The sequence below is a fragment of the Anastrepha obliqua genome, chromosome 2, assembly GCF_027943255.1.
Source record: "Anastrepha obliqua isolate idAnaObli1 chromosome 2, idAnaObli1_1.0, whole genome shotgun sequence".
NCBI classification, from domain to species: domain Eukaryota; kingdom Metazoa; phylum Arthropoda; class Insecta; order Diptera; family Tephritidae; genus Anastrepha; species Anastrepha obliqua.
Genome location: NC_072893.1, coordinates 111,854,118 through 111,874,310, shown reverse-complemented (window position 1 = coordinate 111,874,310; position 20,193 = coordinate 111,854,118).

Genomic DNA, 20,193 nt, shown 5'->3' with positions numbered 1-20,193 from the left:
ACCCTACCAAGGACTGTCACTCCAACAGCATTACCGTACATGTATGGGCAATGTTTATGCTGCTGCAACAACAGCAACTACCTGTTTACTTCTCTTCTGCTTTCATAGCATTACAACGCAGGGTATGTCAAAGCTTCCTTCAAAATGCTCCTCCAAAGCGGTCTATGTATCTTGAGCTATTGCTTCGTAGTTACATATTCCTAACTTCTTAAGATCTTGTTCCACTGCGTCCATTAGCTTTCCTGTCAAGGCTTTTTTCACGGTACATTCAGTAGCCTTCTTATGCACTGCGCTTTAAGGAAACGTACAGCTGTCTCGTTTTGAGTTAGATCGTTCAGTTCAGAATTCAATCGAATTCTGCAGGTACCTTCATCCATTCTTATTGGGTCGAAGATCTTTCTTAAAATGTTTCTTTCCATGCTGGCAATCTGTGCGCAGTCATCAACCCTAAGAGTCCATACCTCACAACCATAAGTTAGGATTGGTCGAATTAGTGTCTTGTATAATACATAGTTAACTTTATAGCTTTAGACAAAAGTCGGGACTTTAACAACTTAAGGTGAGCGTATTACAGCTTTGTTGGCGGCTTTGATGCGATCCCTGACGGCGGAAGAGGTACCTAAAGGGCTGCACTGTTTCAAAAGTACAGGCTCCCACATGGAAATTTTGCATTTATGCAGGCCGCCTCGATTTCAATAGATATTTGGTTTTGCCCTCGTTTACAAAAAGGCCAATACCGTTCGCAATTTTGTGAGTTTTTAAGAAAATTTCTTTTAAATCATTCCTATTTCTTGAGAGAATAGCGAAGTCATCGGCATAAGCACATATTTGGGATGTTTTAGTCATCAAGATACCTCCTTTGTTGACTTCCCTTACGACAAAGTGCAGCATCAAATTGATTATGACTGTTGATAAGGCATCACCTTGTTTTACACTTGATTCAATAGAGAACGACACCTGTTTACTAACTGACACAATTTAAGCAATCAAAAAAAGTCCTTTGAATACATATTGGGTAGTCGAAAAAGTCTTTTCGTATTTCTAATGAAACTTCGACTCATTTTTTTTTATATTTATAATGAACTTTATTAAACCAAATATGTACCATTTTGGTCGACCACCTTTTGCCATTTTTCTTCTAGAGACATTATTCCATCAGTGTAAAACTTTTGTGGTTTCTCGGCGAAAAACTGCGACAAGTAATTTTAGTAGGCTTCTCTTGAAGCCAACTTTACTCCATTAAGGGAGTTCTGCATTGACCGAAGCAAGTGGTAGTCCGATGGTGCAAGGTCAGGGCTATATGGTGGATGCATCAAAACTTCCCAGCCAAGCTCTCCAAGTTTTTGCCGAGTCATCAAAGATGTGAGTGGCCTAGCGTTGTCCTGATAGAAGACGACGCCCTTTCTGCTGATCAGTTCTGGCCGTTTTTTTTTTGATTGCTTGCTTCAATCTCATCAGTTGTTGACAGCTCGTAGTGGATGATTCCTTTCCAATCCCATCAAACGCACAGCATAACCTTTCGAGGCGTCAATCCTGGCTTTGCGACCATTTGTAGAGCTTCACCACCCTTGCACCATGATCTTTTTCGCACATTATTTTCGTATTTGATCCACTTTTCGTCTCCTGTTACCATTCGCTTCAGAAATGGTTCGACTTCATTTCGTTTCAGCAAAGAATCGCAGATGTTAATTCGGTCCATTAAATTTTACACAGACAATTCATGTGGTACCCAAACATCGAGCTTCTTTTTTACCCAGCCTTTTTTAAATGGTTCAGAACCATTTGATGATGAATGTTTAGTGCCTTGCCGATATCATGGCAGCTTATGTGACGGTCCTGGTCAATCTTTTCCATAATTTCATCGAATTTTTCAACGATAGGTCGACCGGAACGAGGTGCATCTTTCACATCGAAATTTCCAGAACGGAAGCGAGCGAACCATTGTTGTGCTACACGAACTGATACAGCATCGTCTCCGTAAACTTCACAAATTTCATTGGTGGCTTGCGTGGCATTCTTCCCTTTTTTATACAAAAATTTCAAACTGTAGCGAATTTCTTCATTATTTTCACTCATTTTTGAACAGCTATAATTTTTTTTCAACTTCTCCGAAGTTACTTTTTTTTGGTTAAGGGGGGACCCTCATTTAGACGGTCGAAAAATGCATCATTTTTGGGAATTTTTTTCTCAGGTAAAATAACTTCAAACGTTTTGTAATTCATAAAGTACTTTAATAAATGTCTTGACTGTCTACAAAAATTTTCGGAGAAGAAAAAAAACATTTTAAGTATGGAAATATACACCTCGTCCATGGCACCTCATTCTATCTGTGTACATTCTAGCGCTCTGAATTTTTTTCTGAAATAAAAAAACCAAATTTTTTTTAAAACTTTAGGATAATACCTTCGATGTGACATTTTGATTTAAAAAAAAATGTCGAAATTGATATTTTTTACCCAGTTTTATGTTAAAAGTGATTTTTCTTGCATAAAAATTGACTTTAAAATTACAAAAAATATGAAAATCTTTTTTTTTTTAAAAACACTTAATGTCACATTGAAAACAATTTAATCATCTTTAAAATGAGCTATTGTAAAGCCTGATTGGTTCAATACAGCGTTCTCAATTGTGTACACAAAATCGAAAAATGATGTTTCGAGAAAAACGCGTTTAAAGTTTTGGATACAGGCGATCAGGCCACCCGTCGCGTCCTGTTAAAAATTTTGTCACTCCTTCAAAAATACAGATATCGACTTGAAATTTTGAAAGTATATTCTTAAATAGTTGTAGAATAGATTAAAATTATTTCCAAAAAATCGATTTTTTTGACCCGATAAATGAGGGTCCCCCCTTAAATGAAGCTTAAAATGTCACCTTTCTAACACCATATGATATGACACAATGTGATTGGTAGCACTGGAGATAGATGACTCCAACGACATCTATAGACGAAATACGAAAAGATTTTTTCGACTACCCAATATTTTGCGCTCGGAAGACCCCCTATGAGTGTATGCCTCATTGTTTTCTTCTTTAGTCGCTTCTGCGATTCGTCCGTGGTAGGTATGTTAATGTGCTACTGTGATGTGTGATGGTCACGTGCTTTTGGAGTTATAGAGTACATGAATCCATTGAGTCGACTAGAGTTTTGCAGATTTACGCTCGAAACCGATGTCGAAAATACAAAGATTTTTTGAAAGAAGGGTAGGATAAACTCTTTTGCCTGCCTCTACCATGGACTCTCAGTACAGTGTTCATTTATTTATCACCCAGTTCATTTATTCTAAAACACTTCACTGGAGCTGCGGATTAGCCTGATATTTTAACCATTACTCTGACCTCTTCCTCTGAATATCACTACCAGAAATACAGCTACGGAATTAATTAAGGTAATGCTTCATTCAGAAATTCCAGAAAAAAAATCAATAAAATAAACCTTCACCCACCTGAAAAAGGAGTTTCTGGATTCTCTAGCAGCCACATATGTATGTACAGTACATACATAAGTACTCGTGCATACATATTAAATCACCCGTTAGCAAGTATTTATAATACACATATGTTTTGACTCTTATACACATACAAACATACAAAACACTTCCAACAAAGAGACAGACTTTAACTTTTTTATGCGCATTTCTTTTCAAATTCCTGAATGCAAAATTCGCATGACATGAAAAAGGCAGCTGTTGTGTTGGAAATTTTTAGGCTCAGAGAAAATTTTTAAAAACTTTGCAACTCAGCTGTGCCATAGAAGAGTAATTATAATTTAATGCACGTAGAAAAATAGTAATTACCAAATGACTTTGAAATAAAAATGAGAAATGCTAAGGGGTCGCCAAAAAAGAAAAGGTGGGTGGCCATAAACATCCAGTGAGATTGTAAAGGGGCGGCGATGAGATACTGGCTATCATTGACAAGGGAGAAGAGGAAGGAGACTATCGCCGAAGTCTACCGCCAGGTCCTAGAGGTCCAGTGTCCTCCTCCCCTTTGTCACGACGCAGGCTAGTATCAGAGTAGAGTTTAACTCATCGCCTGCGAAGACACTAGGTCGAAAAGGTCAGTAAGGATGAAATTCCAAACAGACCTCGAGCTCAAGTTTGGATTCCGACCAAGCCGGCAGAGCCGAATAAAATTGTTGAGATCTTAAAATACTGCAATAGTGACGTACCAGTAAAAGGTAGAAGACAGCTGATGCTCATCCTCAATGGAGAATCGCTCGCTCACTGGTGCAAAAGAACAACGTTGTGAGGTAGGGGTTTGTTGACACAACCATTCGGATTTATCGCAGCGACGAGCCGGCTTTGGGCACAGGTGACAAAGCCGGCTTGCGCAGCGATACTGAAGAAGGGTTGGCCAGCAGCTCAACCGACTCTGAGAGGCTGACCGGTATGCGGCCGCTCTTCAACGAAGAGGATCTCCTTGCTGACATCTAGGGTGGGGAGATCTCGGAGGAGGACGTCGATGTCACGATAGTGGAGATGAAACGAACAGATTCACATGAAGCTGATCCAAACTAGTCTTCACCACTCTAAACCTGCGTCCGCGCAACTTTCTATCCATTTGGCTGCTGGTGAACTTGACATAGTTCTCATCTAAGAGCCGTGGATATGTGGCACTAAAATCTGCGGCCTCGAAGAGAATGCGCTTATATGGCTTACGATAGGGACGCTCCGCCGGATGAGATTCATACGCTTTTGCAAGAGGCAGCTCGGAGGAACAAAGATCTGGTTGTCTCCTGCGACGCAAATGCTCACAACATCGTGTGGGGGAGCAGCGACACTAACGCTAGAGGTGAGTCACATTTTGACTTTATTCTAGAAAACAAAATTAGTGTTTTGAATTTAGGCTCAGAACCGACTTTTGTTACTATAAACAGAGAGGAAGTTCTGGATATCACCCTGGCTTCCGAAATGTTTTCTAACCACTGTTGTTTTCTGACCATCGGTATATTGCATTTGAAATCGTCCCTAGATTTCCTCAAGTTGATAAGTTTAGAAATATACGGAAAACCGACTGGGGAGTTTACAATAATAAATTAAAAGCTTTACTGCCAAAGATAGCCCCCAAAAGACCCCGCTAGATGTGGGGAGCTGGATAAATTAGTTTATCAGGTAACTAAAGCAATGAGTACCTCCTTAAAAGCTAGTTGTTCGGTTGTTCAGTTAGTTCTTAATGGATTTCTCTATGGCAAGGGTGAATCAACATTAAGATCCAAATCGTAGAAGATCCAGCTCCGAATCCGAAAAAGACCTTTTATTGGAGACCCTCCAATTGTCTAACCTTACTGAGCTGCTTTCAGATAATAGAGCAACATCGATCACTTCCTTCGTTCCCCTGAAATACTCCGTACAGGACCGTCACATCCTGTAAACTATATAATGGGACTAGAAATGTATTTAAATGTTTTTTAGTTACAATACATGATCTGGAACTACTTTCAATCCGTTTATAGTAGATATTGTAGCTTTTTTTCTGACCACTTCTCAAGCTCAGGCTTTCCGCGGTGGAAGGTTTCATCTACCAATGCCATTTGAGGATGGTCCCGTGCCACCACACTAAATCGCTTGGTAGGTTTGAAGGCAACTGCTCCCTGATCCGAGATCTTGTGCATCATCGTTACCTTCCCAGTTTCGTCGTGTGAGCAGTTTCGTGTTTTGGCATCTGTCTTATTGGCGACTTGGAATGCCAAGTATTCGTCAACCACCTATTGACAACTTGCCTTGTCGGTCTCATCTATGTTATGACCTTTAGCTACGGTCTCGTTTTTTCGAATCCTGCTAAGCATAGCGAGAGACCTCTGGTAGAGTTTATATGTACCTCGAGGGACCTTTGTTGCCATGCTTTTGCCCCATGGCTTCAGCGGAAGTTCTTGGTTGATTTATAGTTGGCATGCTATGGCCGCAGCTTTACCCTAAACTGTTTCGTGGTTGGAGGAGAAGAGCTCATCCTCTGAGGGTGACCCACTCATCCTCAATTCGTCCTTGCTCGTACGTCTTGTCCATTTCACTGTTTTCCTGTCTATCTGTTTGCTTGCTCTGTGATTTTGCTCGCGTGTTCGTTTGTATATGTGTCCGTGCTCTCAATGCGTCCGTTTTTCGAAATTTTTCCGCTATCCGAATTTTTGTTTTTTGATTTGGTTCGTACGGTCATTTGCCCCGCCAAGGGAGCTACACATGCCGCCATGCGCGGTGACCAGAGAGGATAAAGGGGAAATATTCGATCGATCAGGGCAGCGCCCCATACCATGGGAAGGCCACCGTTACAACATGAGGAGGCCTGATATCAGGAGGGCTCTGTTCGAAAACAGCCTTACTTAGTCCCCCGGCTTGCAAACCCACCCAATGGGAACGGGTCGCACACCTTGGGTTGAGGCCACCCCAGCGGTGCAGGGGTTAGAATATGCCCGAGGTAAGGTATGCCTGTCGTAAAAGGCGACTAAAATCTAGGTTTACCAGTGCCTGAGTAGTATGGGTGCTCAACTGGCAGTGCCTTCGGGTACGATGTCTTACCGGAGACCATAACTCGGTACCACGGGGAACAGGAGCCCTCAGAGTTCGCTCTGACCTGTTCTTGGGAACGGCCCTTCGGAGAGGTTTTCGTGGTGGATGTGGTTGAGACCTAAAGCGTGGGTAGAGCCTTTCGGCTCGATGTAGAGTTGCATTGTAACCACGTGCCGGGACCTACAGAACGACAGAGGGTTAGGTAGACCTCGAGCCCTACCAAGGCGGTTAGTGTGTCCATGCCACGCTGCCAATTGGTACCAAATATTGTTGGGGTCCTGATCATTGATTATTGATTTTGATCCGTGTGCCTTTGGGTACCGTGGGTTTAAGCTGTCACCAGCAGGTACTCACGTAAAAAACACTGGACGCTTGGGTTGAGGGTATTTTTTTTAACGAAGTTTACGTCTTCGACCTGTGTGGTTCGCGGGAGATAATTGCTCTCCTACCTCACATATCTGGGAGGTGTTCCCCTATCCACCCCCTGGGGACGTGCCCCCTCGAGGGGTCCTTATATATATAAATATCCCCCCTGAATGAAATTTAATCTTTAGTTAATATGCATGAATATAACGGCCAGTCAGTTAATTTAACCAATTGATTGTCAAGTTGAATGGTGTAGGCCTGGCTTTATGACAGTAAGCGCTAATTTTTGCTACTAATTTTTCCGCACAGTGTATACATACACACACATACGTGCCTACAAACTCACATACAATTTATTTAGACCTCTTCAAGTGCAGACTTTTCATGTGACAAACTTCAGAAAAATGGGCGCAAATGTGCAACAAATGTTGAAACAAAGAAACATGTGATTCTGGCGAAATGAGCAAGCTGTCAATTTTTGACAACTTCAACACAACCAAGGCAAATAAACTGTGTACAAAAACTTTGGAAAACTTTAGTGTTTTGCAGTTTCTCTTTCGCTACAAGTGTTGAAAAGTATGTCGAAAAAACCCACGATGGCGTAGTCATATGTAAGTATTATGTAGGTACACATGTACATAGATGCATATGTGTGTGCGCAGCGAGTGTTAGCGCCTACAAATATGCCAAAGACGTTCTACCGCTATAATTAATTCGTACGTGAAAATGTGTGCGTGAGCTGTGTTAAGCTTCCGTGAGGCGCTGGTGAGTAAAATAAACGTTTTTGGATTTTCATTTGGTTTGGGGTTCGCTTTTGCCTGTATGTATGTGTGCACGTGTGTGTGTGAGTTAGGTGTGGTGGGGAAAAGTTAAAAGGAAGCACACAATTAAGCAAAGAAAATGGAAGACGAGCAAGCCGGAAGCGAGGGCAGTTAAAACGTACCCGAGTTGCGAAAGAAATGTGTTGGCCCACATGTGCCACGACAACAAGCCCATATGTGCTGATTTCTAGCCACTATGCGTGTTGGGGCTTGAGTAAATGTGTTGTTTGGTTAAAGTTTTTGTTTCGTTATTCAGCTTGTTTATGTTAGGTAGCTTTGGAGTGTTGTGTATTATAGAGTTTTTAATTTTCTGGTGGCGCGGTTGAATTTTCTTGATTTTTTTTTTTTGTAGCTAAGACAGCAAAATTATTGTACTAAGGTTGCGTCAATTCGGCGATAATTGATTGCAATTTTGTTTTAACTGGAACATTTTAAATTGGAAAAGAAAAAATTGGGGAAAAATTGGAAAATGGAGCAAAATAAAGAGAAAATACGGCATATTTTACAGTATTACTACGATAAAGGCAAAAATGCATCTCATGCTGCCAATAAAATTTGTGCAGTTTATGGACCCGATACAGTTTCCATTTCCACCGCACAACGATGGTTTCAACGTTTTCGTTCTGGTGCAGAGGTGATCGAAGATGCGCCACGGTCCGGAAGGCCTGTCGTCAAAAATTGCGATAAAATCGCTGAATTGATCGAAAGAGACTGGCCAAGAGCTGGGCATGAGTCATCAAACCGTTATAAATCATTTGAAGAAGCTTGGATTCAAAAAGAAGCTCGATGTATGGGTGCCACACGACTTGACACAAAAAAACATTTTTGCCCGTATGGATGCATGCGAATCGCTTCTGAATCGCAACAAAATCGACCCGTTTTTGAAGCGGATGGTGACTGGCAATGAAAAGTGGGTCACTTACGACAACGTGAAGCGCAAACGGTCGTGGTCAAAAAGCGGTGAAGCTGCCCAGACGGTGGCCAAGCCTGGATTGACGGCCAGGAAGGTTCTTCTGTGTGTTTGGTGGGATTGGCAGGGAATCATCCACTATGAGCTGCTCCCCTATGGCCAAACACTCAATTCGGACCTGTACTGCCAACAACTGGACCGCTTGAATGCAGCACTCATGCATCTTTGATCAACAGAGGCCGAATTGTCTTCCATCAGGACAACGCCAGGCCACACACATCTTTGGTGACGCGCCAGAAGCTCCGGGAGCTCGGATGGGAGGTTCTTTTGCATTCACCGTATAGTCCGGATCTCGCACCAAGTGTAATCACTCAGTCTGTCCATTGCGAACGAGCTTGGTAGTCGGAAGTTGTCCACAAGAAAGTCCTGTGAAAATTGACTCTCCGAGTTTTTTGACAAAAGGGAAGCGAGCTTCTACAAGAGGGGCATTATGAAGTTGGCATCTCGTCGGGAACTCGTCATCGAACAAAACGGCGCATATTTGACTTAAATCGCATTATTATAACCAATTTTATGAACAATTGAAAATTCAATAAAAATACCGCAAGAATTTTTTGACAACCTTATAGTAAAATAATAGCGATAAACTAGTGCAATATTTCGGAAAGTTAAGTTAGTTAGTTACGATTTCTCCTACTCCCTTCTACAGCCATCAAAGCGACGGTTAGCAAACTGGTTACTTCAACCCACAAGCGAGCTTGGCAGGCTGAGAGAGGCTGCAGTTGGACAAAACTGATGTTACCTGTCATGTCCGATCGACTGTCGCAGTTCCTCCTGTCACTAAGCAGAAGGGACTGTAGGCAGCTGGTTGGACTGATGACGGGCCACTTTCTGTGGGCAAAGCACATGGAAAAGGTGAGCATCTCAGACAGTGCACTCTGCCCAGCATATGGAGAGGAGGATGAGACGGCGGACCACTTTCTGTGCGTCTGTCCGGCCTTCGCTTGCATCGGGCTTGATGTCTTTGGCACTGATGTGTTAAGAAGCAACCACTTTGGCACCACAAGATCTACGTAGATATCTTCGGGGGTCGTGTAGATTTAAAGAAAATTAAAAGGGAATCCAAGTGTAGTACAATGGACTTAATGTTGTCTGAGTGCTGCACTTCCTAGTTTGTCCCGACAAAAAAAAAAAAGATTAAAATTAATGCTAAGGTTAAGGTTAAATGGGGAGTGTGTTTCGCAGGGCGCGGGTAGAACGAAATGGAACTTTTTTTTATAAAAGTGTCCAGCTCCTTGCGTATACTGAAGACATCGACATCATCGACCATATGGCAGCTTTTACGGCTATTGGAAATGAGTCCGCACGATTGGGTCTGGCGGTAAACGATGGCAAAACCAATTATATTCTGTCGTCTTGCAGAGAGTCGCGGCATCTAGAACCACATATCGAAGTTGACAACTATAAATTCGATGTGGTCAAGGACTTCCTATATCTTGGTTCCGCTATTACCAACAACAACGATGTCAACTATGAAATCAAGCGAAGTTTAACTCTTGCCAACAGGTGCTACTTTGGACTAAGTGCGCAATTTACCAGTAAAACCTACTCTCGACGAACGAAAACAACACTCAACCCGGTGCTTCTATATGGCGCTGACGTTGCTGTCGCTTTTAGAGTTTTCGAAAGGAGGGTACTTCGCAAGATCTTTGCTTTCCGGAGATATTGACATAGCAAAACGAGTTATCGTGCAGCATCTAAGGTAGCTGGGTCATGTCATCCATATGGAAGAAGCTGCTCCAGCGAAGAAGGTGTTTAAGACGGTTATTGGTGGTTGACAGCGTGGAGGACGTTATCGTGTCCGGTGGAAGGACCAAATTGCAGATGACCTGGCCTAGCTTGGTTTAAGAAACCGGAAAAGGTGTGCAGAAAATAGACACCCCTGGTATTCGGCAGGCTGTAACTCGGTAATGGGTCAGTAAGTTAAGATACAAGTTAGTTAAGGTTAAGGTCAAGGTTATGGGTAAGTAATGGTTATAGTAAGTTTAATTTTTAAGATTAAAGTTGAGGGTAAGGTTAATACAGGGTGGGCCATAGAGCGTTTGCTTTTTGAACCACCTACTTTTTTGAGAATGGTAACACAAATGACATGTCAAATGTGTTCATTTACTTAAAGGTTTAACATTTACGAAATGGGACGCTATACGCTTGAACAAAATTGGAAAATATTAAAACCTATTTCCAAAGTGGTGAGTCTTCTTCTTTTCTGATTTTCACATCGGTGGCTACGTCAATAAGTAAAATTGTCGGATTTGGGGCTCAGAAAATCCACACGTTACTGTAGAGAAGCAAATGCATCCACAACGAGTCATTGTTTGGTGCGGTTTTTGGTCTGGCGGCATCATCGGGCCATTTATTTTCGAAAAAAAGCGAGGAGCCGCGGTTACAGTAAATGGCGAGCATTACCGTGATATGCTCAACGAGTTTTTGTTTCCAAAAATTGAAGAGGATGACATGGACGACATTTGGTTTCAACAGGACGGTGCAACTTGTCACACTGCCAAAGTTACACTCGAACTTTTGGCTACCGTTTTTGACCGAATAATCAGCCGAAATTCCGATATCAATTGGTCGCCCCGGAGCTGTGATTTAAGCCCGTTGGACTATTTTTTGTGGGGAGCCATTAAGGACAAATGCTATGCGAACCATCCAGAGACGATTGATGCTTTAAAACACGAAATCGAAGTTGCCATTCATGAAATTGGAGCCCAATCAATCGAAAATGTGCTTAAAAATTGTGTTGATCGAATGGCCTACTGTAAAGCCAGTCGTGCCAGTCATTTGAACGATATTATTTTTCATTCATAAATGAAAATGTTCAATCTTCAAAATAAAAAAAAAGGTTTGAAAAAATATTGATTAGCTTTTTTTTATAGCCGATTCAAAAAGCAAATTTTACATGGCCTACCCTGTATTAGAGTTAAGATCAAAGCTTAAGGTATTGGCTAAAATTGGGATTAAGGATAAGGTTAAAACGAAGAAGGATTAAGTTTGAAAATAAGAAAGGAGATTCTTCTACCTGTTTCGGTTTCAGTAACAAATTTTTATTAGGAGCGATAAGTTGTTAGTCCCTATTCGCACGATGGGGCTGCCATCTTAAATTTAGCAGGTGGAAGCAGCATTTTATTGTTCAGCCGCTTACTCCAAGGCTAAATACTTATTGGAAGGCGGCACTTCCTCGCATTGTCAGTGATAGATTTGACGTTGTAGTTTTTATAAGATTCTACGGAGCCTACTAGCCAATCTAGGGTATCCACCATCCGCTACTTGTCCGGGACTGCTTATTTATTAGAAAAAAAAATATTAATAGCTAACCCCCATATCTGAAGGCAATTCACTATCTGCAACCTGTGACCTGTCCGATAGCCTACACCTCGGCAACGGAACTGTAAGGTACTATACGCCCAAAGCCGGTGCGATAGCAACTAATAATAAAATAATAATAAGGTTGAGATTAAGTTTACAGTTAATGTTGAGATTATGGTTGAGATTGAGGTTAAGCTTAACGTTAAGATTTAGGTTTGGTTTCATTTTAAGTTTGAGGTTGAAATTTGAAAAGTCGAGCCAAGAAGCACAGGGAGATTTAGTAACTCCTAATACACTCAGGCTCAAAAAGCCCATTGTATTTAAAGCTCTGGGAAGTGAAAGGGTGTATAGTCGAGGAGAAAAGCAGAGAAGTAGAAGCAGGAAAAATATTGACAGAATAGAGACATAGAGGTAGTTAGACCTGTGAGAATTTTCAAGATTCTTTGGCAAATCTGAAAATATTCTTCAGCTTGAGAGACTGAATGTTACTCATTCTCAAAACATCGGAACCCAAAATTCGTAGCCTGGCTCTAGCAAAGGCTGGAGACTTCCAGAGAAAATGCTCAGTGCTATTCGCCTTCTCTAAACAATACAGGCAATTCAGTTACTCAATTATTCCAATGGTGGTCTTATGCTGACCCCTGTAATAATACTGACCATCAACCGAACGTGTTTTCTTCCAAGTTTTAGAAGATAGCTCGAGAGTTTTCTGTTCGGGCTTGTGATGTTTTTTGTTTTTTGCAGTTCTGCAGTGTTCTAGACCGGACCATCGCTCTTTAGGTAAGCGGTTAAGATGGATATTAAGGTTAAAGGGAAGGTTAAGGTCGGGATTAAGGTTAAGCTTAAGGTAAAGATTTTGGTTAGGGTTAATTTAAGGCAAAGGTTGAGGTAAATATGAAGGTCAGAGTATTGGTTAAGAGTAGTGTTAAGTTACGTGTTAAAGTTACGATTAAATTTAGGATTAAAGTTAAGGTTACGTTAAGAATAAGGTTAAAGAAAAATTTAGTTCTAAAGTTAAGGTTGAGGTTAAACTTTGGATTAAGATTTAAGTTATGGTTAAGGTTAAAGTAAAAGTAAAGCTCAATGTAAAGCTTAAGATTAGTGGTAAAATAACAGTTAAGGTAACGTTTAGGGTTAAGGTTAAGTGTAAGGTCAAATTTAAGGCGACGGTAAGATTAAAATTAAAGATAAGGTTTAAATTAGGGTTAAGGCAAAAATTAAGGTTACTATTATGTAAGTGCTAAGGTTAAAGTTAAGCCTGCGAGTAATTTTACAGTTAAAAGTAAGTGTAAAGTTAAAGTTAAGGTTACGGTTAAGTTTAAGGGGAGGGTTAATATTAAAGACAAGGCACAAATTGAGGTTAAGGTTAAGAGAATGGTGAAGGTTAGGTTTAATTGTCAGGTTATTTGAAAGTTTTAAATAAGGTTATGGCTCAAGATAATTTTAAGTTTAAGCTAATATTAAGGCTAAGCTAAGGTTAAGGTTGAGAGTAAAGTAAAGGTTACAGTTATGGATAAGCTTGCCTATCTGGCTTGCTGTTAAGAGTAGAGCTTTTGTGTGTTGCTTTTACCTAAAATATTTTCTACCTCCTTTGTGACTGTTCGAAATTCCGTTAATGAACTTTTTAATTAATCCAGCCTGCATCTTTTTGTTCTAAAAAATCATTTCGACGATTTTAATATAACATAAATTACTAGTCAATACCTTCATATTAAGATTAGCTCAGTACATATACTCGTACAAGCTTTAAACACAACGACTTGCCTCTCCCAGGGCATGCAAGTTGTCGCCTGCTAAATGAAAATCTGCGTTTAATCAAATTATTTTTAATTAAAGCTTAAGTGAATTTACCTGCAGCAAAGCAAAATGTATGCGTAATGACAACTACATCAACACTCATACATAGGATATACTTGTATGTACACTCACACATAGCCAGCCATCAGTAAGTGTGCTGGGCTTCAACGCACGCTACTGCGCCGAAAAGTATGCAACAACCACTTCAAAATTAACAAAGGCAGGCCACCCGCTGTGCTTTCGCACATAATTACATTTCGATTGTGTTTTTGAAGTTTGTAACATGGCACATCAACATTACAAAAAACAACAGCTGCAAAAAATGCAATCACGGCGGTGTTAAGAAAGATGGCAACAGAAGGAGCAGAAAACACACGAATTAATAGGAATAACTAAAGAGTAAAACGAGAATTTGCATTGTCTGCAGCAGCATTAGAAATTTGTCAAGTAAAGAAAGAGCAGAAAAATCGGCCGCACTGTGGTACTTATATAATATATATTTGCGAAAAATATACTTTAAAATCAGGATGGATAAAGTCAACTTAAAATTAGTACGAATGAGAAAAGTTGTATTATTTTGTAGCTTTATAAAGAACATAAAAAATATTTTTTTTAGATAAAATGTTGGAAATCATTTTGTGCCTAAAAATAAAGTATTTATCTCTAAATATCCATACATTTTTATATTTCATTGGTGGCCGAATTTGGCAACTCAGCTCCATAACTTAAGTAAACAGTCAAATGAGGTGCTGATAGACTAGAAGCTCGCAATGTAGTCGGTCCTGGCTTAGTTGATTCAGTACCCGATGTGAAATTCAAATCGTAATATTTTCTACACTAGACAGCATTGAACGAATTGCACATAAAAATCGAGCAAAAAAAAAAAACAGAGTAAAAATTATTGAACCAAAATTTTTAGGGTAGTAGAATTGCTCTCCTTGCCTTGTATCCAGAGAATTTACTCAGCGAGGGCAAATAAATCCGCTAAGCAAGGCGAGGCGCGAGTAAAATTGTAAATTGAACTATTAAATGTGCAGTCAGTCCTATTTGGTTTATACGTACCTCGTATCTCGAGTGCGACCCAAGTATTGACTCGGTAGCAGACACAATAAAAAAAACAGCGAAAGCCCTCATTTTTGTTAATCGAATTAATTGGAGAAGAAGATTGAAACTCAAACAACTCTTTTAACCCTTCATTAGGCACGTGGTCTACAATCGTAGACCACTTCTTTTCAAAGTCGTGCAACTCCTTAAACTTGTCTCTTAAATTACCTAAGCTTTTTAATAGCTGTTTATTTAATCTCTTTATCCAATTAGTGCATTCAGTGCGGGTTTGACGTGCAGTTGTAAATTTTATCAAGGTCTGAACAGTGCTGGTCTACATATTATATGTAGACCACGTGACTAACGACGTTACTTTTTCTGGCGGCAATATTACTTGATATATTAAATATTATAATATTTGAATTAAGTTCAGGTAAGTTTTGCTTATATTTTTTTTACAAAAGTGTGCTAATTTAATTAGTTTCAGATAATATTATGTCTGATTCCAAAAAAAGACGATTGGAAAGCAGCAAAAATCCTGAAGTATGGGAAAGATGGCTCTCCGAACTATCAAGTAGTGAAGAAAGTGCTATGGATGAAGAAAACGAGACGGAGGTTGACGAAGATACGGATATCAATGTGAATGCTGCTGAAGAGAGTGGCTACTAGACCGAATCGGAACTAAAAGGATCAAGCGATGATGAAATTCTTTGAGGCGATTCTGGTGCATCTCATCCCCAAAATTTCTATTTAGGAAAAGACAATGTCACTAAGTGGAAGAAATGCGCGCAATGTTGAAACAGAAATTGAGTGCCTAAATTTATTTGTGAATGATTCGGTTATAAGAATAACAACCGTTTCCACAAATGTGTATATTCAAAAAGTACGGGTTAACTTTCAAGAAGATGCAAGAGAATCAAGATGCAAGAGAAACCGATGACACCGAAATTCGCGCTTTCATTGGCATTTTGTTTTTGATTGGCGCTCTTAGAAGCTCGAGAAAAAATCTTCATAAAATTTGGGACAATTCCCAAGGAAACGGGGTCGAATCGTGCTACCTAGCGATGAGCGAAAAACGGTTTCGATTTCTGATAAGATGCCTGCGATTTGATGACATCAATACAAGACAGCAGAGAAGAGCAATTGATAAATTGGCGCCTATAAGAGAACTTTTTGAAATACTCCTGGTCAACTTTCAAAGTAATTTTATTGGTAGTGAGGTTCTTACTCTGGATAAACAACTATTAGCATTTAGAGGACGTTGCGCGTTTAAGCAATACATTCCTAGTAAGCCGGGCAAGTTTGGCATTAAAACTTTCGCGATGGTGGATGCAAAAACGTCTTACACTTTTAATTTGGAAACTTATGTGGGAACTCAGCCCGACGGACCATACAAACTTAACAATAGTGCGGAAGAGATAACTCTTCGATTGGTAGAGCCAGTCGCAGGAACTAATCGCAATATTACTGGTGACAATTGGTTCAGCAGCTTATCGTTGGTTAATAATTTGCTAAAGAAAAAGCTTACATATTTGGGAACTGTGAGAAAAAATAAACGCGAAGTTCCCAAAGAATTCCTTCCCAGGAAGAATCGTAAAGAAAAGTCAAGTATTTTTGGTTTCCAAGAAAATTGTACAGTAGTGTCGTACTGCCCGAAAGAAAACCGGTCAGTGATCCTGATATCATCTATGCACCATGATAACGCAATAGATGAGCAAACAAATGATGAAAAAAAAACAATTATGATAACCGATAATAATCACACAAAAATTGGTGTAGATCTTGCGGACCAATTATGTCAGAAATATAATGTTGCAACGAATACGTGTCGTTGGCCAATGGTAATATTTTACAATTTACTAAATATCTCTGGTTTAAACGCTCCAAAATAATAAATATAAAACGGAGTGGTTTTCTTGAAAAATGCGCTTGAGAGCTCATTCGACCACTAATTGAAGTTAGATCAAAGAATCCTCGACTACCCAGGGAAATGAGGCAGCGAGCCCACAACCTTCTTGGCATCCCAAGCATTGCACCACAACCCACTCAATCACCAAGTAACTATGTCGGACGTTGTCATATTTGCCCTCGCAATATGAACAAATCATCCCGAAAGTCGTGTACTAAATGCGGCAGATTTGCTTGCAAAAATCATATGAGGGAAAGCTGCACGGAATGTCTCAGCAGTTTTCAGAAACCACAACATATAAGTTTTGTACTGAACTTTTATTTTTTTATTTAAAGAAGTGAATTTTACATATTTTTATTTTAAGTTTTACGAATAATAAAAACTCTTTTGTAAATCGTCCATTATTTATAAGAAAAAACTTTTAGGAATTGCAATAAATGTTAAAAAACACACACATTCATGTTTTTATTGAATTTACAGAAGATATACAAATATTTTAATGAAAATATTAGTTTATATTCCTCACATTAAATCACTGAATATACTTATCAAGTATTATTAAGAAACAGAATTGAATAACACTTTTAGTCATAATATTAAAATGGTCTACGATTGTAGACCACGTGCCTAACCACGTTACAAAAATCCAGGGGCCAACGAAGGGTTAAATAGAAGCAATGTACAGAGTCCGGCACTCGAAGTGCATTCAATTAAAAAGGCCATATACGAGTATTCAGTTTAGAAAATTACTTTTATTCAATTCAAATTAAAAATTGTGTGAAAATTATACAAAATTAAGAATCAATGTACTTTTGCCAGATATGACCACCTTTTGCCTTGACTATGGTCTTGAGACGGTCCAGAAATGAATCGCAAGCTGCTCGAATGTGCCTTGCAGTTATTTTGGACCACTCGCGGACAATGGCGTTTTTCAGCCTCGAGACTGGTGAGCCTTTCAGTTCAAACCTAGCTGTCCAAAATGACCGAAAGAGAATAATCCATCGGATTCGCGTCTGGTGAATTTGAGAGCCATTGTTTGGACGTGAAGTTCGATACGTTGTTGTTTAGCCATTCTTGGTTCACTCGAGCTTTTAGGAGACGGTAGCGAGTCCTGTTGAAACGTCCATGGGCTGCCACCGAAATGTTTGTATGTACACAGTTTGTATGCTTCAAAGCAAACTCTAGAATACATACCATTCTCGATAAAAACGATTAGAGAGTACCCATCTGCGGTTACAGCGGCGCAAGCCATTACTCGTCTCGGGTGCTGCCTCTTGGAGCCAATCGATGACTCAAATTCTCGTATGAACGGTCGGTGAAATAAACTCTATCGTTTTGGGAGTTTACGAATTGCTCAATTTGAAAAATTTTCTCTTCGGAAAACACAATGTTCGGAATTTGGCCGCTTTCGGCCAAGTGAAACAACTCCTTCACTCTCTCAAGTCTGACTCGCTGCTGCTTCGGGGTGAAATCATGTGCCTTTTGGATCTTGTAAGGTTTGACTTTGACATGATTTTTCAGTATGCTACGGTTAGATATTTTAAGTTTCTTCGCCATTTGATTGGCACTTCGTCGGGGATTTCGCTTAAGTCGCTTCTTCACTTTTTGAACCATTTCACGTGACGTTGCAGTCTTTTGATGACCACCTCCATGATGTTTCGCGATGCTACTAGTATCATTGAAACGAGTAATGGTGCAATAAACAACAACTTTATTTACTTTAAGGTGCTCGAGCTCTCGAACAACCGCATTTTGCCCTTTTTTCCAGCCAAATAAAGGGTTTTCCAATAACAGGTGTTATGATTAAGGAGAAATGATTAACGACTTTTTATGGCCGGAATTGGATGGTATTGTTCTGGTCAACTTTTAATTTCAACACGACGACGCTACGTGCCACACAAGCAACGAAACCATTGTTCTTTTACGGGAAAAGTTTCCGGACCGTGCTATCTCTCGAAGAGGTGATCACAATTGGCCCCCGAGATCTTGTGATTTAACACATTGTGACTTTTTTCTTTGAGGCCACGTGCAAGAGAAGATCTACGCCAATAGCCCAGGGTCGATTCAAGACCTCCAAGATAGAATTCGTGAGGTTGCCGAGGACTTAGGGCAAAGTGGCTGCAATTCAGTTATGGGAAATTTCATGAAAAGGATAATGCCCTGTAAGCGTGGTCGTGTTGGTCATTTGCCTGATGTTATTTTCCACTATTACCGGCATACCTTCCTCTTTATAATGAAATCAACATCCGATCATTTATATTAAAAAATAGCATTTTTCTTTAAATATCATAATAACACCTCTTATTGGAAAACCCTATACTTTAATACTTTCACTGTGACTTTGCATTTATTTCTGCGTAAAACAGAGAAAATCCGCACAAACACTTTTATATGTTGCTTAATCCAATAAAGCAAGTCAATTTGCTATTGAGCATCATTCCTGCGATAGCAAAACTCTTAATTATTCAACCTCACAATTTACCACAACGACCTGGACTTTAATTTTCCAATCACGTTCCAGTCTAAAATTAAATATTCGTAGAAAATAATAAATGCAATACAATTCATCAACACTTTCACCAGAAATTATTTTAATTATTTATTTGCACCGAATCGCTCATTCTACTGTCAATGGCTGAGTCGGGCATTTTTGCAGCTGTCAGTTAACATCAACATCACCACTTTACTGCTGCTTTTTGTTGTTAGTGTGGTGAATACAGCAATGCTAACAACTACAAAATAATTCATATAGAAGTCACATAAAGCAAATAAGTAAATAAGTTTGATTGTCTGACAATCGCAGGTCGCTCGCGTCAGCGTGGGTTGTGGGGGTGTAACAACATGTTGAAACAAGCCTTCTCGTAATTAAGGCGTGCAATGACAACAGCAAGCAATATCGAAAACAATATTGACATCAAAAGCAGAAAGCAGCAATAGGCGGCAAAAAACTATGCGTAGGTATAAACAAAGCCAGCCGTGCGTGTTTACCGGGCACAGGCGAAGTGAATACGAAATTTGTGATTACACTTGGGTCAAAGGGCTTCTACTGTATACCGCACTGTAGTTAAAAAAAAAAAAATACATTTTATAAATAAAAATGAATTAAAGCAGAATTTTTGGGAAACTTTGCACTCAGTATATTAAGTGAAAAAAAGGTACTTTCCGCGCGAAATCTTTACTGAGCCATACCTCGTCAAATGTGCGTTGCAACGGGTTATACCTACTATTCGGCCATTTAAAGACGACATTTTTTTTTTATTGGCGCGTACACCCTTCTTTTGCGTGTTTGGCCGAGCTCCTCCTCCTATTTGTGGTGTGCGTCTTGATGTTGTTCCACAAATGAAGGGACCTACAGTTTCAAGCCGACTCCGAACTGCAGATATTTTTTTATGAGGAGCATTTTCATGGCAGAAATACACTCGGAGGTTTGCCATTGCCTGCCGAGAGGCGACCGCTATTAGAAAAAACCTTTTCTTA